This window comes from Balaenoptera borealis (genome assembly GCF_965194805.1).
Source record: "Balaenoptera borealis genome assembly, chromosome: 15".
NCBI classification, from domain to species: domain Eukaryota; kingdom Metazoa; phylum Chordata; class Mammalia; order Artiodactyla; family Balaenopteridae; genus Balaenoptera; species Balaenoptera borealis.
Window position 1 is genome coordinate 52,037,752 of NC_138871.1, and position 15,204 is coordinate 52,052,955.

The 15,204-nt window shown below is 37.9% G+C and overlaps 1 protein-coding gene and 1 pseudogene across 3 annotated transcripts in view; both read left to right on the forward strand.

Annotated features, from left to right (window-relative positions):
• The window catches only part of LOC309612461 (uncharacterized protein), a 305,855-nt gene that overhangs the window by 252,771 nt on the left and 37,880 nt on the right, over nucleotides 1-15,204 (forward strand). The window lies entirely within an intron of this gene.
• On the forward strand, nucleotides 1,751-7,757 carry LOC309612460 (small ribosomal subunit protein uS15 pseudogene; annotated as a pseudogene). The gene has a single exon. The product of its transcript is annotated as a small ribosomal subunit protein uS15 pseudogene (transcript).

Here is a 15,204-nt window from a genome sequence, read left to right on the forward strand (position 1 = left end):
TGTGGAACCAAGGAGCTAGGCCCCATTTTGTCAGGAGTGCAAACTTCTGGGTCTTCAGAGAGGTAAGGGTGTCATATGTACAGGATGTCACATTGTACTCTGCCCCTTCCATTCTTTTTTTTTTTTTTAATTAACTTTTTTTTAAAATTAATTAATTAATTAATTTATTTATTTATGGCTGTGTTGGGTCTTCGTTTCTGTGCGAGGGCCTTCTCTAGTTGCAGCAAGCGGGGGCCACTCTTCATCGCGGTGCGCGGGCCTCTCACTATCGTGGCCTCTCTCGTTGCGGAGCACAGGCTCCAACAGCGCAGGCTCAGTAATTGTGGCTCACGGGCCCAGCCGCTCTGCGGCACGTGGGATCTTCCCAGACCAGGGCTCGAACCCGTGTCCCCTGAATTGGCAAGCAGACTCTCAACCACTGCGCCACCAGGGAAACCCTGCCCCCTTCTATTCTTTATCTGTGAAGGGAGCTGCTACTTAGGAAGACAAGTCTTTATTATAAGGATTGTTTGCTTATTTCAAACTATTTTTTTCCCTCTGTCTCTGATTTCTCATTCTTTTATTTTTAAAATCAACTTAAAAAAACACTTTTTGAACAGTCAGGCTGTTGCCAATTTTTTACAATTATAAACACTACCTTGATAAACAGCTTTATACATACATCTTTGTATATTTGTTCAATTATTTCCTGAGGAAAAATTCCTGGAAGTAAAATTGCTGAATCAAAGAAGTTGATGTTTTGGAGGAATTTAATAAAATTTGCTAAATTACCCTCCAGAAATATAACAGTATACATGCCATCAATCAATTATGACAGTACCCTTTCTCCATATGCAACAAACATTTTCAAATCTTTGCTAATCCTGAAAGGTTAAAAATATGTCTCCTTTTTGAATTAATTTCATTTTCAGTTACCAAAGATTTTTTTGTGACTTATGTTTATTTGCCATTTTAATTTCTTCTTTTTATGAGTTTCCTTTTCCTGTTCTTTGCTTATTTTTCTTTCACAACATTTAGCTTTATCTTATTTATTAGTAAGAGTTCTTTATATATTAAAACTATTAACCATTTGTCCACCATTGAAAGTATTTTTCCAGTTTGTCCTTTGTCTTTCTTTTTCCCCCCTGGTCTCTGATTAATAACATTCTCCCTTATTCCATCCAAGTGATCAAATCTGGCTTGGGAAAAACATAACCCAGAGAATCAAGAGTCTCATAATGGATCTTCATTACTTGCTGATATATTTCCTTCTGCTACATCTCCAGGATCTCCCACTCTTGCTCCAAAAAATATGAGGCCACATCATCAAATGTCATGATTACCAGAGCAGGCTAGGCCGTAGTGCTTTGTGGTCCCACCCAGCCCCAACACAGCAATGCCCAGTGTCCTGGAAGCTTCCCAGCACCTTCCTTACCCTGTGGCCTCCCATTCTGCCAGACCCCTGTCCTTTGTCTTTATCATTGTGGCATTCACTTTGCTTTGTCTTTCTTGATAATAAAATTTTTTATTTTTGTTTAGACAAATCTATCTGATACTTGCCTTTAGAAGAAAAAATCCTGAAAGAAGCCAGAGGAAAAAATCACCTTAATTATAGGAAACAAAGATAAGAATTACATCAGGCTTCTCCTTAAAAACCATGCAAGCGAGAAGAGAATAGAGTGAAATATTTAAAGTGTTGAACCAAAAACAAAAGCCACCAAACTAGAATACTGTGTCCAGTGAAATTATCCTTCAAAAGTGAAGGAGAAGTAGAAACTAACACAACATTGTAAAACAACTATACCCCAATAAAAAAATAATAAAATAAAAATAAATTAATTATTTAATGTTTTTAAAAAGTGAAGGAGAAATAAAGACTTTTTCAGACAAAGAAAAGCAAGGGAATTTATCACCAGTCATCCTGCCCTTGCAAGGAATGTTAAAAGAAGCTCTTCAGAGAGAAGAATATATAGATCATATATACAGAACTATAGAATATATAGATCAGAAACTCAGATCTACATTTGAAGAAAGAAGAATATTAGAGAAGAAACCAATGAAAGTAAAATAAAATCTTATATTTTTGTTATTCTTAATTGATCTAATAGATAACTGCTTGTTCAAAAATAACAATAGCAATAATGTATTGGTTGATTATAGCTTATGAATAAGTGAAATGAATGACAGCAATATTATAAGGGACAAGAGGGAAAAATTGGGAATACTCTGTTATAAGGTACCTGTCCTACCTATGAAGCAGTACAATGTTATTTTAAAATAGACTTAAGGACTTCCCTGGTGGCGCAGTGGTTAAGAATCCACCTGCCAGTGCAGGGAACACGGGTTTGAGCCTTGGTCTGGGAAGATCCCACAGGCCGTGGAGCAACTAAGCCCATGCACCTCAACTACTGAGCCTGCTCTCTAGAGCCTGCGAGCCACAACTACTGAGCCTGTGTGCCACAACTACTGAAGCCCACACGCCTAGAACCTGTGCTCCACAATAAGAGAAGCCACCGCAATGAGAAGGCCGTGCACCGCAACGAAGAGTAGCCCTCTCTCGCCGCAACTAGAGAAATCCTGCACACAGCAACCAAGACCCAATGCAGCCAAATAAATAAATAAAATCCTTTTTAAAAAATTTTAAAAATAAAATAGACTTAAATTGGTTGTAAATGTGTATTGCAAACCCTAGGGCAAACATTTTTTAAAATTTTAAAGAAGTATAATTAATGTGCTAAGAGAAAATGGAATAATATAAAATGCTCAATTAAAAACAGAGAAGGCAGGATGGGAGGAAGCAGGACTGTGTGGGGTCACTTCCTGTGTGCAGGGTGACTTCCTGCACTCCCATCCTTGCTCTCTTTTTGGCTGCCCTCGTGGTTGCATGCAGGCCCCTGGGAAGGGCCTGTCCCAGTCGGCTCTGGCCTACCACCGCAGCAATCCCACCTGGCTGAAGTTAACTTCTGACAACAGGAAGGAGCAGATCTACAAACTGGCCAAGAAGGGCCTGCCTCAGGGTGATCCTGAGAGACTCACATGGTGTTGTTTTATGACAGGCAATAAAACCTTGAGAATTCTTAAGTCCAAAGGACTTCCTCCTGACAGTCCTGAGTACCTCTAGCATTTAATTAAGAAAGTTGTTGCTGTTCGAAAGCATCTTCAGAGAAACAGAAAGGATAAAGATGCTAAATTCCTTCTGATTCTGATTAAGAGCTGCAGTCACAGGTTGGCTCAATACTGTAAGACCAAACCCGTCCTCCCCTCACGCCCCCTCAATTTGGAAATACTAGTTATCCACAGCCTCTGCCCTGGTTGCATAAATTTTTCCATGTACTCAAGCAATAAAATCATTGTTTAACTAGAAAAAAAAAAAACAGAGAAGGCAGAAAAAGAGGGGAAGACAAGAAACAAGGGACAAGTGCAATGACTCGAAAACAGTTGCAAATATGGTAGATATTAATCCAATTATATCAATAATCATTTTAAATGTGAATGATCTAAATACACCAATTAAAAGACGGAGACTGAGAGGATATATAAAAGCCATATTGTCTCTAAGAAGCCCACTTTAAATGTAAAGGCACATACAGATTGAAAGTAAAGGGGTAGAGAAAGATATACCATGGTGACACTAATCTAAAGAAAACTGGAGTAGCTGTATTAGTTTCAGACAAAGCTGACTTCAGAAAGAGGAAAATTATCATGGCACTATCAATAATATTAACAATAATCTTGATATAAATATCAATAATATCAGGGAGAATTATTAATGATAAAGGGGTCAAGTCTCCAAGGAAACATAAAAATCCTGAATGTGTGGGTGCCTAACAACAGGGCGTCAAAATATGTGAGGCAAAAACTGATAGACTGCAAGGAGAAGTAGAGGAAGCCACTATTATAGTTGGAGATATGAACACCCCTCTATTAGTAACTGACAGATCCAATAGGCAGAAAATCAGTAAGGATACAGTTGAACTGAACAGCATCATTAATCAACTGGATTTAACTGACATTTATAGAATACTTTATCCAGAAACAGCAGAATACACATTCTTCTCAAGCTTACATGGGACATACACCAAGATAGCCCACATTCAGTGCCATAAAACACACATTAACAAATTTAAAAGAATAGAAATCATACAAAGTATCCTCTCACACAGTGGAATTAAGGTAGAAATCAATAACAGAAAGATAAATAGAAATCCCAAAATATTTGCAGATTAAACAACACACTTCTAAATAACACATCAGTCAAAGAATATCTCAAAAAATGTTTTAAATATTTTGAACTAAATGAAAATACAACTTATCAAAATCTGTGGGAGGCAGTGAAAGCAATGCTAAGAGAGAAATTTATAGCATTGAATTCATATATTAGAAACAGAGAAAGATTTAAAAATAGTAATCTAAGCCTCCAATTTAGGACAGTTAGAGAAAGAAAAACAATATAAACCTAAAGCAAGCAAACCATATATTATATAAGCAGAAATCAATGAAATTTAAAACAGGAAAATAATAGAGAAAATCAGTGAAATCAAAAGCTGGTTCTTTGAAAAGATCACTATTTGCCTTTGGATCTCCAAAGAAGACATACAGATGGACAACAGGCACATGAAAAGATGCTCAACATCATTAATTATTAGAGAAATGCAAATCAAAACTACAATGAGGTATCACTTCACACCAGTCAGAATTGCCATCATTGAAAAGTCTACAAATAATAAATGCTGGAGAGGGTGTGGAGAAAAGGGAACACTTCTACACTGTTGGTGGGAATGTAAATTGGTGCAGCCACTCTGGAAAACAATATGGAGGTTCCTTAAAAAACTAAAAATAGAGTTACCATATCATCCTGCACTCCTAGGCCTATATCTGGAGAACATGCTAACTTGTAAAGATACACGTACCCCAATATTCATAGCAGCACTATTTACAATGGCCAAGACATGGAAGCAACCTAAGTGTTCATCAACAGATAAATGGATAAAGAAGATGTGGTATATATACACACACACACACACACACACATACATATGGACTTCCCTGGTGGCGCAGTGGTTAAAACTCCGCGCTCCCAATGCAAGGGTCCCAGGTTCAATCCCTGCTCAGGGAACTAGATCCCACATGCATGCCGCAACTAAGAGTTTGCATGTCACAACTAAGGAGCCGCCTGCCACAACTAAGGAGCCTGTGAGCCACAACTAAGGAGCACAAATGCCACAACTATGGAGCATGCCTGACACAACCAAGACCTGGAGTAACCAAATAAATAAAATTAAAAAATATTGGACTTCCCTGGTGGCGCAGTGGTTAAGAATCCACCTGCCAATGCAGGGGACATGGGTTCAAGCCCTGGTTCAGGAAGATCCCACATGCCACAGACCAACTAAGCCTGTGTGCCACAACTACTGAACCTGTGCTCCAGAGCCCGCAAGCCACAACTACTGAGCCCTCGTCCCACAATTACTGAAACCTGCACGCCTAGAGCACATGCTCCACAAAAGAGAAGCCACCGCAATGAGACGCCCGTGCACTGCAACGAGGAATAGCCCCTGCTCGCGGCAACTAGAGAAAGCCCGTGCGCAGCAACGAAGACCCAATGCAGCCAAAAATAAATTAATTAATTAGAAAAAAAAATATATATATATAGGTAAACACACACACACACACACACACACACACACACACACATTGGAATATTACTTAGCCATAAAAAAGAATGAAATCTTGCCATTTGCAGCAACATGGAGGGACCTGGAGATTATCATATTAAGTGAAGTAAGTCAGACAAAGACAATCATACAATATCACTTACAAGTGGAATCTAAAAAAATGATATAAATGAACTAATTTACAAAACAGAAACAGACTCACAGACATAGAAAACAAACTTACGGTTACAAAACCATAACCATATGGTTGTGGGGGGTTGGCGGGGGGCAGGGGAGAGATAAATTAGGAGTTTGGGATTAATGTATACACACTACTGCATATAATATAGATAAACAACAAGGACGTACTGCAAAGCACAAGGAAATATATTCAATATCTTGCAATAATTTATAATGGAAAAGAATCTGAAAAAGAATATGTATATATTCAATTATATATATAACTGAATCACTTTGCTGTACACCTAAAACTAATACAACATTGTAAATTAACTATACTTCAATTTTTAAAAATGGTTTAAAAATATATTTGACTTGGGAATGTTTCTTTTTTAAACGGTCCTGTCTCTTTACCAAAGGACAATTTATATACCATAAACTTACCCATTGTAAGTGTACAGTTATATCAGTACTTCCAATAGAATTTGTACATGGTAGAAATGTTCTGTGATAAGCAAAGTCTAATCAGCAGCACTAGCCACCCAAAATGTGGCTAGTGTAACCTAGAAAATATATTTTTAAATTTTTTAATATTTTTTATTGAGGTAAAATTCATGCTATATAAAATTTGCCATTTTAACCATTTTAAAGTGTACAATTCACTGGCATTTATTATTTTCACAGTGTTACATAACCATCTCTATCTAGTTCCAAAATATTTCATCACCCCAAAAGAAAACTCCACACCCATCAAGCAGTAACTCGTCCTATCCCCTTCCCCCAACCCTTGGCAACCTGTAATCTGCTTTCTGTCTCTTTAGATTTGCCTATTCTGGATATTTCATATAAATGGAGTCATACAATATGTGACTCTTTGTATCTGACTTCTTTCACTTAGCATAATGTTTTCAAGGTTCATCCATGTTGCAGCATGTGCCAGTATTCCATTCTTTTTTATAGATGTACCACAGTTTGTTTATCCATTCGTCAGTTGATGGACATTTGGGTTGTTTCCACCTTTTGCTTATTGTAAATAGTGCTGATATGAAAATTCATACCAACTTTTGTTTGAATATCTGTTTTCAGTTCTTTTGGGTATATATCTAGGAGTGGAATTGTTTGGACATGTGATAATTCTATGTTTAACTTTTTAAAGAAACTGCCAACATGTTTTCCTCAGCAGCTCTATTACTTTACATTCCCAGGAGCAAAGTACAATGATTCCAGTTTCTCTGCATCCTCATCAACACTTGTTCTTTTCTTTTCTTTTCTTTTTTTAAATTATAGCTACCCTAGTGAGTGTGAAGTAGCATCTCATTGTGGTTCTGATGTGCATTTCTCTGGTGACTAATTATGTTGAGCACCTTTCATGTGCTTATTGGCCAGTTGTATGTCATCTTTGGAGAAATGTCTATTTGGTTCTTTGCCCGTTTTGGAATTGGGTTGTTTGTCTTTTTGTTATTCAGTTGCAAGAATTCTTTATGTGTTCTGGATATTCCTTATCAAATATATGATTTGCAAATATTTTCTCCCATTCTGTTTGTTGTTTTTTCACTTTTGATGGTATCCTTTTGTTCACATTTTTAATTTTTATGCCAAATGTATCTATTTTTTCTTTTGTTACTTGTACTTTTGATGTAATATCTCAAACTCTATTGCCAAATCAAAGGTTATAAAGATTTACTCACATATTTTCTTCTAAGAGTTTTATAGTTTTAGCCCTTACATTTAGGTCTTTGGTTTATTTTGAGTTAATATTCATATATGGTGTAAGGTAGGGATCCAACTTCTCTCTTTTGCATGTGGCTATTCAGTTGCCCCAGAATGATTTGTTGAAGAGATTATTCTTTCCTTATTGAAAAGTCTTGGCACCATTTAATTGACCATAGGTTTATGGATTTATTTCTGGACACTCAATTCTATTCCTCTGAATAATACAATTTTTTTTAAATTTATTTCTTTATTTATTTATTTTTGACTGTGTTGGTTCTTCATTTCTGTGCGAGGGCTTTCTCCAGGTGTGGCGAGCGGGAGCCACTCTTCATCGTGGTGCGTGGGCCTCTCACCGTCGCGGCCTCTCGTTGCGGAGCACGGCTCCAGACACGCAGGCTCAGCAGTTGTGGCGCACGGGCTTAGTTGCTCCGCGGCATGTGGGATCCTCCCGGACCAGGGCTCGAACCCGTGTCCCCTGCATCGGCAGGCAGACTCTCAACCACTGCGCCACCAGGGAAGCCCTGAATAATACAATTTTAATAAATTTAAATTTAAATAGCCACATATGCCTAGTGGCAACCATATAGGAGAGCACAAAATTAGATGAGTTTTAGTTAATTCAGTTGTGCAACCATCACCACAATCCAGATTTAGAACACTTCCATCATGGGATTCTTCTTTTTTTAAAATAATTAATTAATTAATTAATTTGGCTGTGTTGGGTCTTCGTTGCTGCATGCGGGCTTTCTCTAGTTGTGGCGAGCGGGGGCTACTATTCGTTGTGGTGCGCGGGCTTCTCATTGCGGTGGCTTCTCTTGTTGCAGAGCACAGGCTCTAGGCGTGCGGGCTTCTGTAGTTGTGGCATGTGGGCTCAGTAGTTGTGGCACGTGGGCTCTAGAGCTCAGGTTAAGTAGTTGTGGCACACAGGCTTAGTTGCTCTGCAGCATGTGGGATCTTCCTGGACCAGGGCTGGAACCCATGTCCCCTACTTTGGCAGGCGGATTCTTAACCACTGCGCCACCAGGGAAGCCCTATCATGGGATTCTTTATAATTTTTAATTTCTGTTACTTCTTTCCACTTACGATTTTTTAGTTTTACTCCAATTAAGTTTTTTTTTGATATTATTTATTTATTTATTTATTTTTCACACACACACACACACACACACACACACACACACACACACACACACACACAAATGTATTTTATTTTTACAAGAGATAAAATAGACTGACACCAAGCATTGTAAATGGATGACCACAACAAAAGCAACAATGATTGCAATTACCAAACACGAAACACACTCATACTATGTCATAATATTGACATTCAGTCCAGTAATCCTCCACTGTAACAGCTCCTTTACTTCGCAATGAAAATTGATTTGTATATTCTTTGCCTCTGAGTCCTTGTGGGATTTTTTTTTAATAATTGAAACAGAAAGTCGCAAAAATTATAATCATCCTCATCAGTTCACTCAGTCCCATGTAATTAATTTTTTTTTTCATCTTGATCTTTTGTTAGCACTTTTATGAGTTCATCAGTTTTTCATTAGAGTTCTGAAAATGCTTATTCATTCAGTTCAGCAGTACAGTCAGTTACCAGAAACCTGTACTTGTCAGAGTCCTTTCCATGAATTCCTTGAAGATGAAACCCTTTTATAGGAACATATTTGCAAAAGCATCAGAGTACACTCATAACTGTCTGTAAATGACAAAAGACTTAAAAATGACCACAGTTCAAGATTTGATGAAAGTTCATAATAATGCAATTGACAAGGAAATTTAGTTATTTCTGAGGTATACATTTTAAAGTAATAACTAGAATTATGACTTATAACATTACACCAGAACATATAAGATTTTTAGAAATTTCATGTAATGTCTGAAACATTTATATTAACATATTTCCATACAAATAACCCAATGAAAGTTTAGTATTAGTTGTTTTGTTTGTTTGTTTTTTTATACTGCAGGTTCTTACTAGTCATCAGTTTTATACACATCAGTGTATACATGTCAATCCCAATCGCCCAATTCAGCACACCACCATCCCCACCCCACCGCAGTTTTCCCCCCTTGGTGTCCATATGTCTGTTCTCTACATCTGTGTCTCAACTTCTGCCCTGCAAACCAGCTCATCTGTACCATTTTTCTAGGTTCCACATACATGCGTTAATATACGATATTTGTTTTTCTCTTTCTGACTTACTTCACTCTGTATGACAGTCTCTAGATCCATCAACGTCTCAACAACTGACTCAATTTCGTTCCTTTTTAAGGCTGAGTAATATTCCATTGTATATATGTACCATATCTTCTTTATCCATTCGTCTGTCGATGGGCATTTAGGTTGACTCCATGACCTGGCTACTGTAAATAGTGCTGCAATGAACATTGGGGTGCATGTGTCTTTTTGAATTATGGTTTTCTCTGGGTATATGCCCAGTAGTGGGATTGCTGGATCATATGGTAAATCTATTTTTAGTTTTTTAAGGAACCTCCATATTGTTCTCCATAGTGGCTGTATCAATTTACATTCCCACCAACAGTGCAAGAGGGTTCCCCTTTCTCCACACCCTCTCCAGCATTTGTTGTTTGTAGATTTTCTGATGATGCCCATTCTAACTGGTGTGAGGTGATACTTCATTGTAGTTTTGATTTGCATTCCTCTAATAATTAGTGATGTTGAGCATCTTTTCATGTGCTTCTTGGCCATCTGTATGTCTTCTTTGGAGAAATGTCTATTTAGGTCTTCTGTCCATTTTTGGACTGGGTTGTTTGTTTCTTTAATATTGAGCTGAATGAACTGTTTATATATTTTGGAGATTAATCCTTTGTCTGTTGATTCATTTGCAAATATTTTCTCCCATTCTGAGGATTGTCTTTTCATCTTGTTTATGGTTTCCTTTGCTGTGCAAAAGCTTTGAAGTTTCATTAGGTCCCATTTGTTTATTTTTGTTTTTATTTCCATTACTCTAGGAGGTGGATCAAAAAAGATCTTGCTGTGATTTATGTCAAAGAGTGTTCTTCCTATGTTTTCCTCTAAGAGTTTTATAGTGTCCAGTCTTACATTTAGGTCTCAAATCCATTTTGAGTTTATTTTTGTGTATGGTGTCAGGGAGTGTTCTAATTTCATTCTTTTACATGTAGCTGTCCAGTTTTCCCAGCGCCACTTATTGAAGAGACTGTCTTTTCTCCATTGTTTATCTATGCCTCCTTTGTCATAGATTAGTTGACCATAGGTGTGTGGGTTTATCTCTGGGCTTTCTATCTTGTTCCATTGATCTATGTTTCTGTTTTTATGCCAGTACCATATTGTCTTGATTAGTGTAGCTTTGTAGTATAGTCTGAAGTCAGGGAGTCTGATTCCTCCAGCTCCGTTTTTTTCCCTCAAGACTGCTTTGGCTATTCGGGGTCTTTTGTGTCTCCATACAAATTTTAAGATGATTTGTTCTAGTTCCGTAAAAAATGCCATTGGTAATTTGATAGGGATTGCATTGAATCTGCAGATTGCTTTGGGTAGTACAGTCATTTTCACAATTTTGATTCTTCCAATCCAAGCTCATGGTATATCTCTCCACCTGTTGGTATCATCTTTAATTTCTTTCATCAGTGTCTTATAGTTTTCTGCATACAGGTCTTTTGTCTCCCAGGTAGGTTTATTCCTAGGTATTTTATTCTTTTTGTTGCAATGGTAAATGGGAGTGTTTCCATAATTTCTCTTTCAGATTTTTCATCATTAGTGTATAGGAATGCAAGAGATTTCTGTGCATTAATTTTGTATCCTGCAACTTTACCAAATTCATTGATGAGCTCTAGTAGTTTTCTGGTGGCAATTTTAGGATTCTCTATGTATAGTATCATGTCATCTGCAAACAGTGACAGTTTTACTTCTTCTTTTCCAATTTGTATTCCTTTTATTTCTTTTTCTTCTCTGATTGCCTTGGCTAGGACTTCCAAAAGTATGTTGAATAATAGTTGTGAGAGTGGACATCCTTGTCTCGTTCCTGATCTTAGAGGAAATGCTTCCAGTTTTTCACCATTGAGAATGATGTTTGCTGTGGGTTTGTCATATATAGCCTTTATTAGGTTGAGGTAGGTTCCCTCTATGCCCACTTTCTGGAGAGCGTTTATCATAAATGGGTGTTGAATTTTGTCAAAAGCTTTTTCTGCATCTATTGAGATGATCATATGGGTTTTATTCTTCAATTTGTTAATATGGTGTATCACATTGATTGATTTGCGTATATTGAAGAATCCTTGCATCCCTGGGATAAATCCCACTTGATCGCGGTGTATGATCCTTTTAATGTGTTGTTGGATTCTGTTTGCTAGTATTTTGTTGAGGATTTTTGCATCTATATTCATCAGTGATATTGGTCTGTAATTTTCTTTTTTTGTAGTATCTTTCTCTGGTTTTAGTATCAGGGTGATGGTGGCCTCATAGAATGAGTTTGGGAGTGTTCCTTCCTCTGCAAGTGTTTGGAAGAGTTTGAGAAGGATGGGTGTTAGCTCTTCTCTAAATGTTTGATAGAATTCACCTGTGAAGCCATCTGGTCCTGGACTTTTGTTTGTTGGAAGATTTTAAATCACAGTTTCAATTTCATTACTTGTGATTGGTCTGTTCATATTTTCTTTTTCTTCCTGGTTCAATCTTGGAAGGTTATACGTTTCTAAGAATTTGTCCATTTCTTCCAGGTTGTCCATTTTATTGGCATAGAATTGCTTGTAGTAGTCTCTTAGGATGCTTTGTATTTCTGCGGTGTCTGTTGTAACGTCTCCTTTTTCATTTCTAATTTTATTGATTTGAGTCCTCTCCCTCTTTTTCTTGATGAGTCTGGCTAATGGCTTATCAATTTTGTTTATCTTCTCAGAGAACCAGCTTTTAGTTTTATTGATCTTTGCTATTGTTTTCTTTGTTTCTATTTCATTTATTTTCGTTCTGATCTTTATGATTTCTTTCCTTCTGCTAACTGTGGGTTTTGTTTGTTCTTCTTTCTCTAGTTCCTTTAGGTGTAAGGTTAGATTGTTTACTTGAGATTTTTCTTGTTTCTTTAGATAGGCTTGTATAGCTATAAACTTCCCTCTTAGAACTGCTTTTGCTGCATCCCATAGGTTTTGGATCATCGTGTTTTCATTGTCATTTGTCTCTAGATATTTTTTGATTTCCTCTTTGATTTCTTCAGTGATCTCTTGGTTATTTAGTAACGTATTGTTTAGCCTCCATGTGTTTGTGTTTTTTACGTTTTTTTCCCTGTAATTCATTTCTAATCTCACAGCGTTGTGGTCAGAAAAGATGCTTGATATGATTTCAATTTTCTTAAATTTACTGAGGCTTGATTTGTGACCCAAGATGTGATCTATCCTGGAGAATGTTCCGTGTGCACTTGAGAAGAAAGTGTAATCTGCTGTTTTTGGATGGAATGTCCTATAAATATCAATTAAATCTATCTGGTCTATTGTATCATTTAAAGCTTGTGTTTCCTTATTTATTTTCATTTTGGATGATCTGTCCATTGGTGTAAGTGAGGTGTTAAAGTCCCCCACTATTATTGTGTTACTGTCGATTTCCTCTTTTATAGCTGTTAACAGTTGCCTTATATATTGAGGTGCTCCTATGTTGGGTGCATATATATTTATAATTGTTATATCTTCTTCTTGGATTGATCCCTTGATCATTATGTAGTGTCCTTCCTTGTCTCTTGTAACATTCTTTATTTTAAAGTCTATTTTATCTGATATGAGTATAGCTACTCCAGCTTTCTTTTGATTTCCACTTGCATGGAATATCTTTTTCCATCCCCTCACTTTCAGTCTGTATGTGTCCCTAGGTCTGAAGTGGGTCTCATGTAGACAGCATATATATGGGTCTTGTTTTTGTATCCATTCAGCAAGCCTCTTTCTTTTGGTTGGAGCATTTAATCCATTCACGTTTAAGGTAATTATCAATATGTATGTTCCTATGACCATTTTCTTAATTGTTTTGGGTTTGTTTTTGTAGGTCCTTTTCTTCTCTTGTGTTTCCCACTTAGAGAAATTCCGTTAGCATTTGTTGTAGAGCTGGTTTGGTGGTGCTGAATTCTCTTAGCTTTTGCCTGTCTGTAAAGCTTTTGATTTCTCCATCAAATCTGAATAAGATCCTTCCCGGGTAGAGTAATCTTGGTTGTAGGTTCTTCCCTTTCATCACTTTAAGTATATCGTGCCACTCCCTTCTGGCTTGTAGAGTTTCTGCTGAGAAATCACCTGTTAACCTTATGGGAGTTCCCTTGTATATTATTTCTCATTATTCCCTTGCTGCTTTCAATAATTTTTCTTTGTCTTTAATTTTTGCCAATTTGATTACTATGTGTCTCGGTGTGTTTCTCCTTGGGTTTATCCTGAATGGGACTCGCTGCACTTCCTGGACTCTGGTGGCTATTTCCTTTCCCATGTTAGGGAAGTTTTCAACTATAATCTCTTCAAATATTTTCTCTGGTCCTTTCTCTGTCTCTTCACCTTCTGGGACCCCTATAATGCGAATGTTGTTGCGTTTAATGTTGTCCCAGAGGTCTCTTAGACTGTCTTCATTTCTTATCATTCTTTTTTCTTTAGTGTGTTCCGCAGCAGTGAATTCCACCATTCTGTCTTCCAGGTCACTTATCTGTTCTTCTGCCTCAGTTATTCTGCTATTGATTCCTTCTAGTGTAGTTTTCATTTCAGTTATTGTATTGGTCATCTCTGTTTGTTTGTTCTTTAATTCTTCTAGGTCTTTGTTAAACATTTCTTGCATCTTCTCGATCTTTGCCTCCATTCTTTTTCTGAGGTCCTGGATCATCTTCACTGTCATTATTCTGAATTCTTTTTCTGGAAGGTTGCCTATCTCCACTTCATTTAGTTGTTTTTCTGGGGTTTTATCTTGTTCCTTCATCTGGTATATAGCCCTCTGCCTTTTCATCTTGTCTATCTTTCTGTGAATGTGGTTTTTGTTCCACAGGCTGCAGGATTGTAGTTTTTCTTGCTTCTGCTGTCTGCCCTCTGGTGGTTGAGGCTATCTAAGAGGCTTGATGGGAGGCTCTGGTGGTGGGTAGAGCTGACTGTTGCTGTGGTGGTCAGAGCTCAGTAAAACTTTAATCCACTTGACTGTTGATGGGTGGGGCTGGGTTCCCTCCCTGTTGGTTGTTTTGCCTGAGGCAACCCAACACTGGAGCCTACCTGGGCTCTTTGGTGGGGCTAATGACAGACTCTGGGAGGGCTCACGCCAAGGAGTACTTCCCAGAACTTCTGCTGCCAGTGTCCTTGTCCCCACGGTGAAACAGAGCCACCCCCTGCCTCTGCAGGAGACCTTCCAACACTAGCAGGTAGGTCTGGTTCAGTCTCCTATGGGGGTCACTACTCCTTCCCCTGGGTCCTGATGCACACACTATTTTGTGTGTGCCCTCCAAGAGTGGGGTCTCTGTTTCCCCCAGTCCTGTCGAAGTCCTGCAATCAATTCCCACTAGGCTTCAAAGTCTGATTCTCTATGAATTCCTCCTCCCGTTGCCGGACCCCCAGGTTGGGAAGCCTGATGTGGGGCTCAGAACCTTCACTCCAGTGGGTGGACTTCTGTGGTATAAGTGTTCGCCAGTCTGTGAGTCACCCACCCACCAGTTATGGGATTTGATTTTACTCTGATTGTGCCCCTCCTACCGTCTCATTG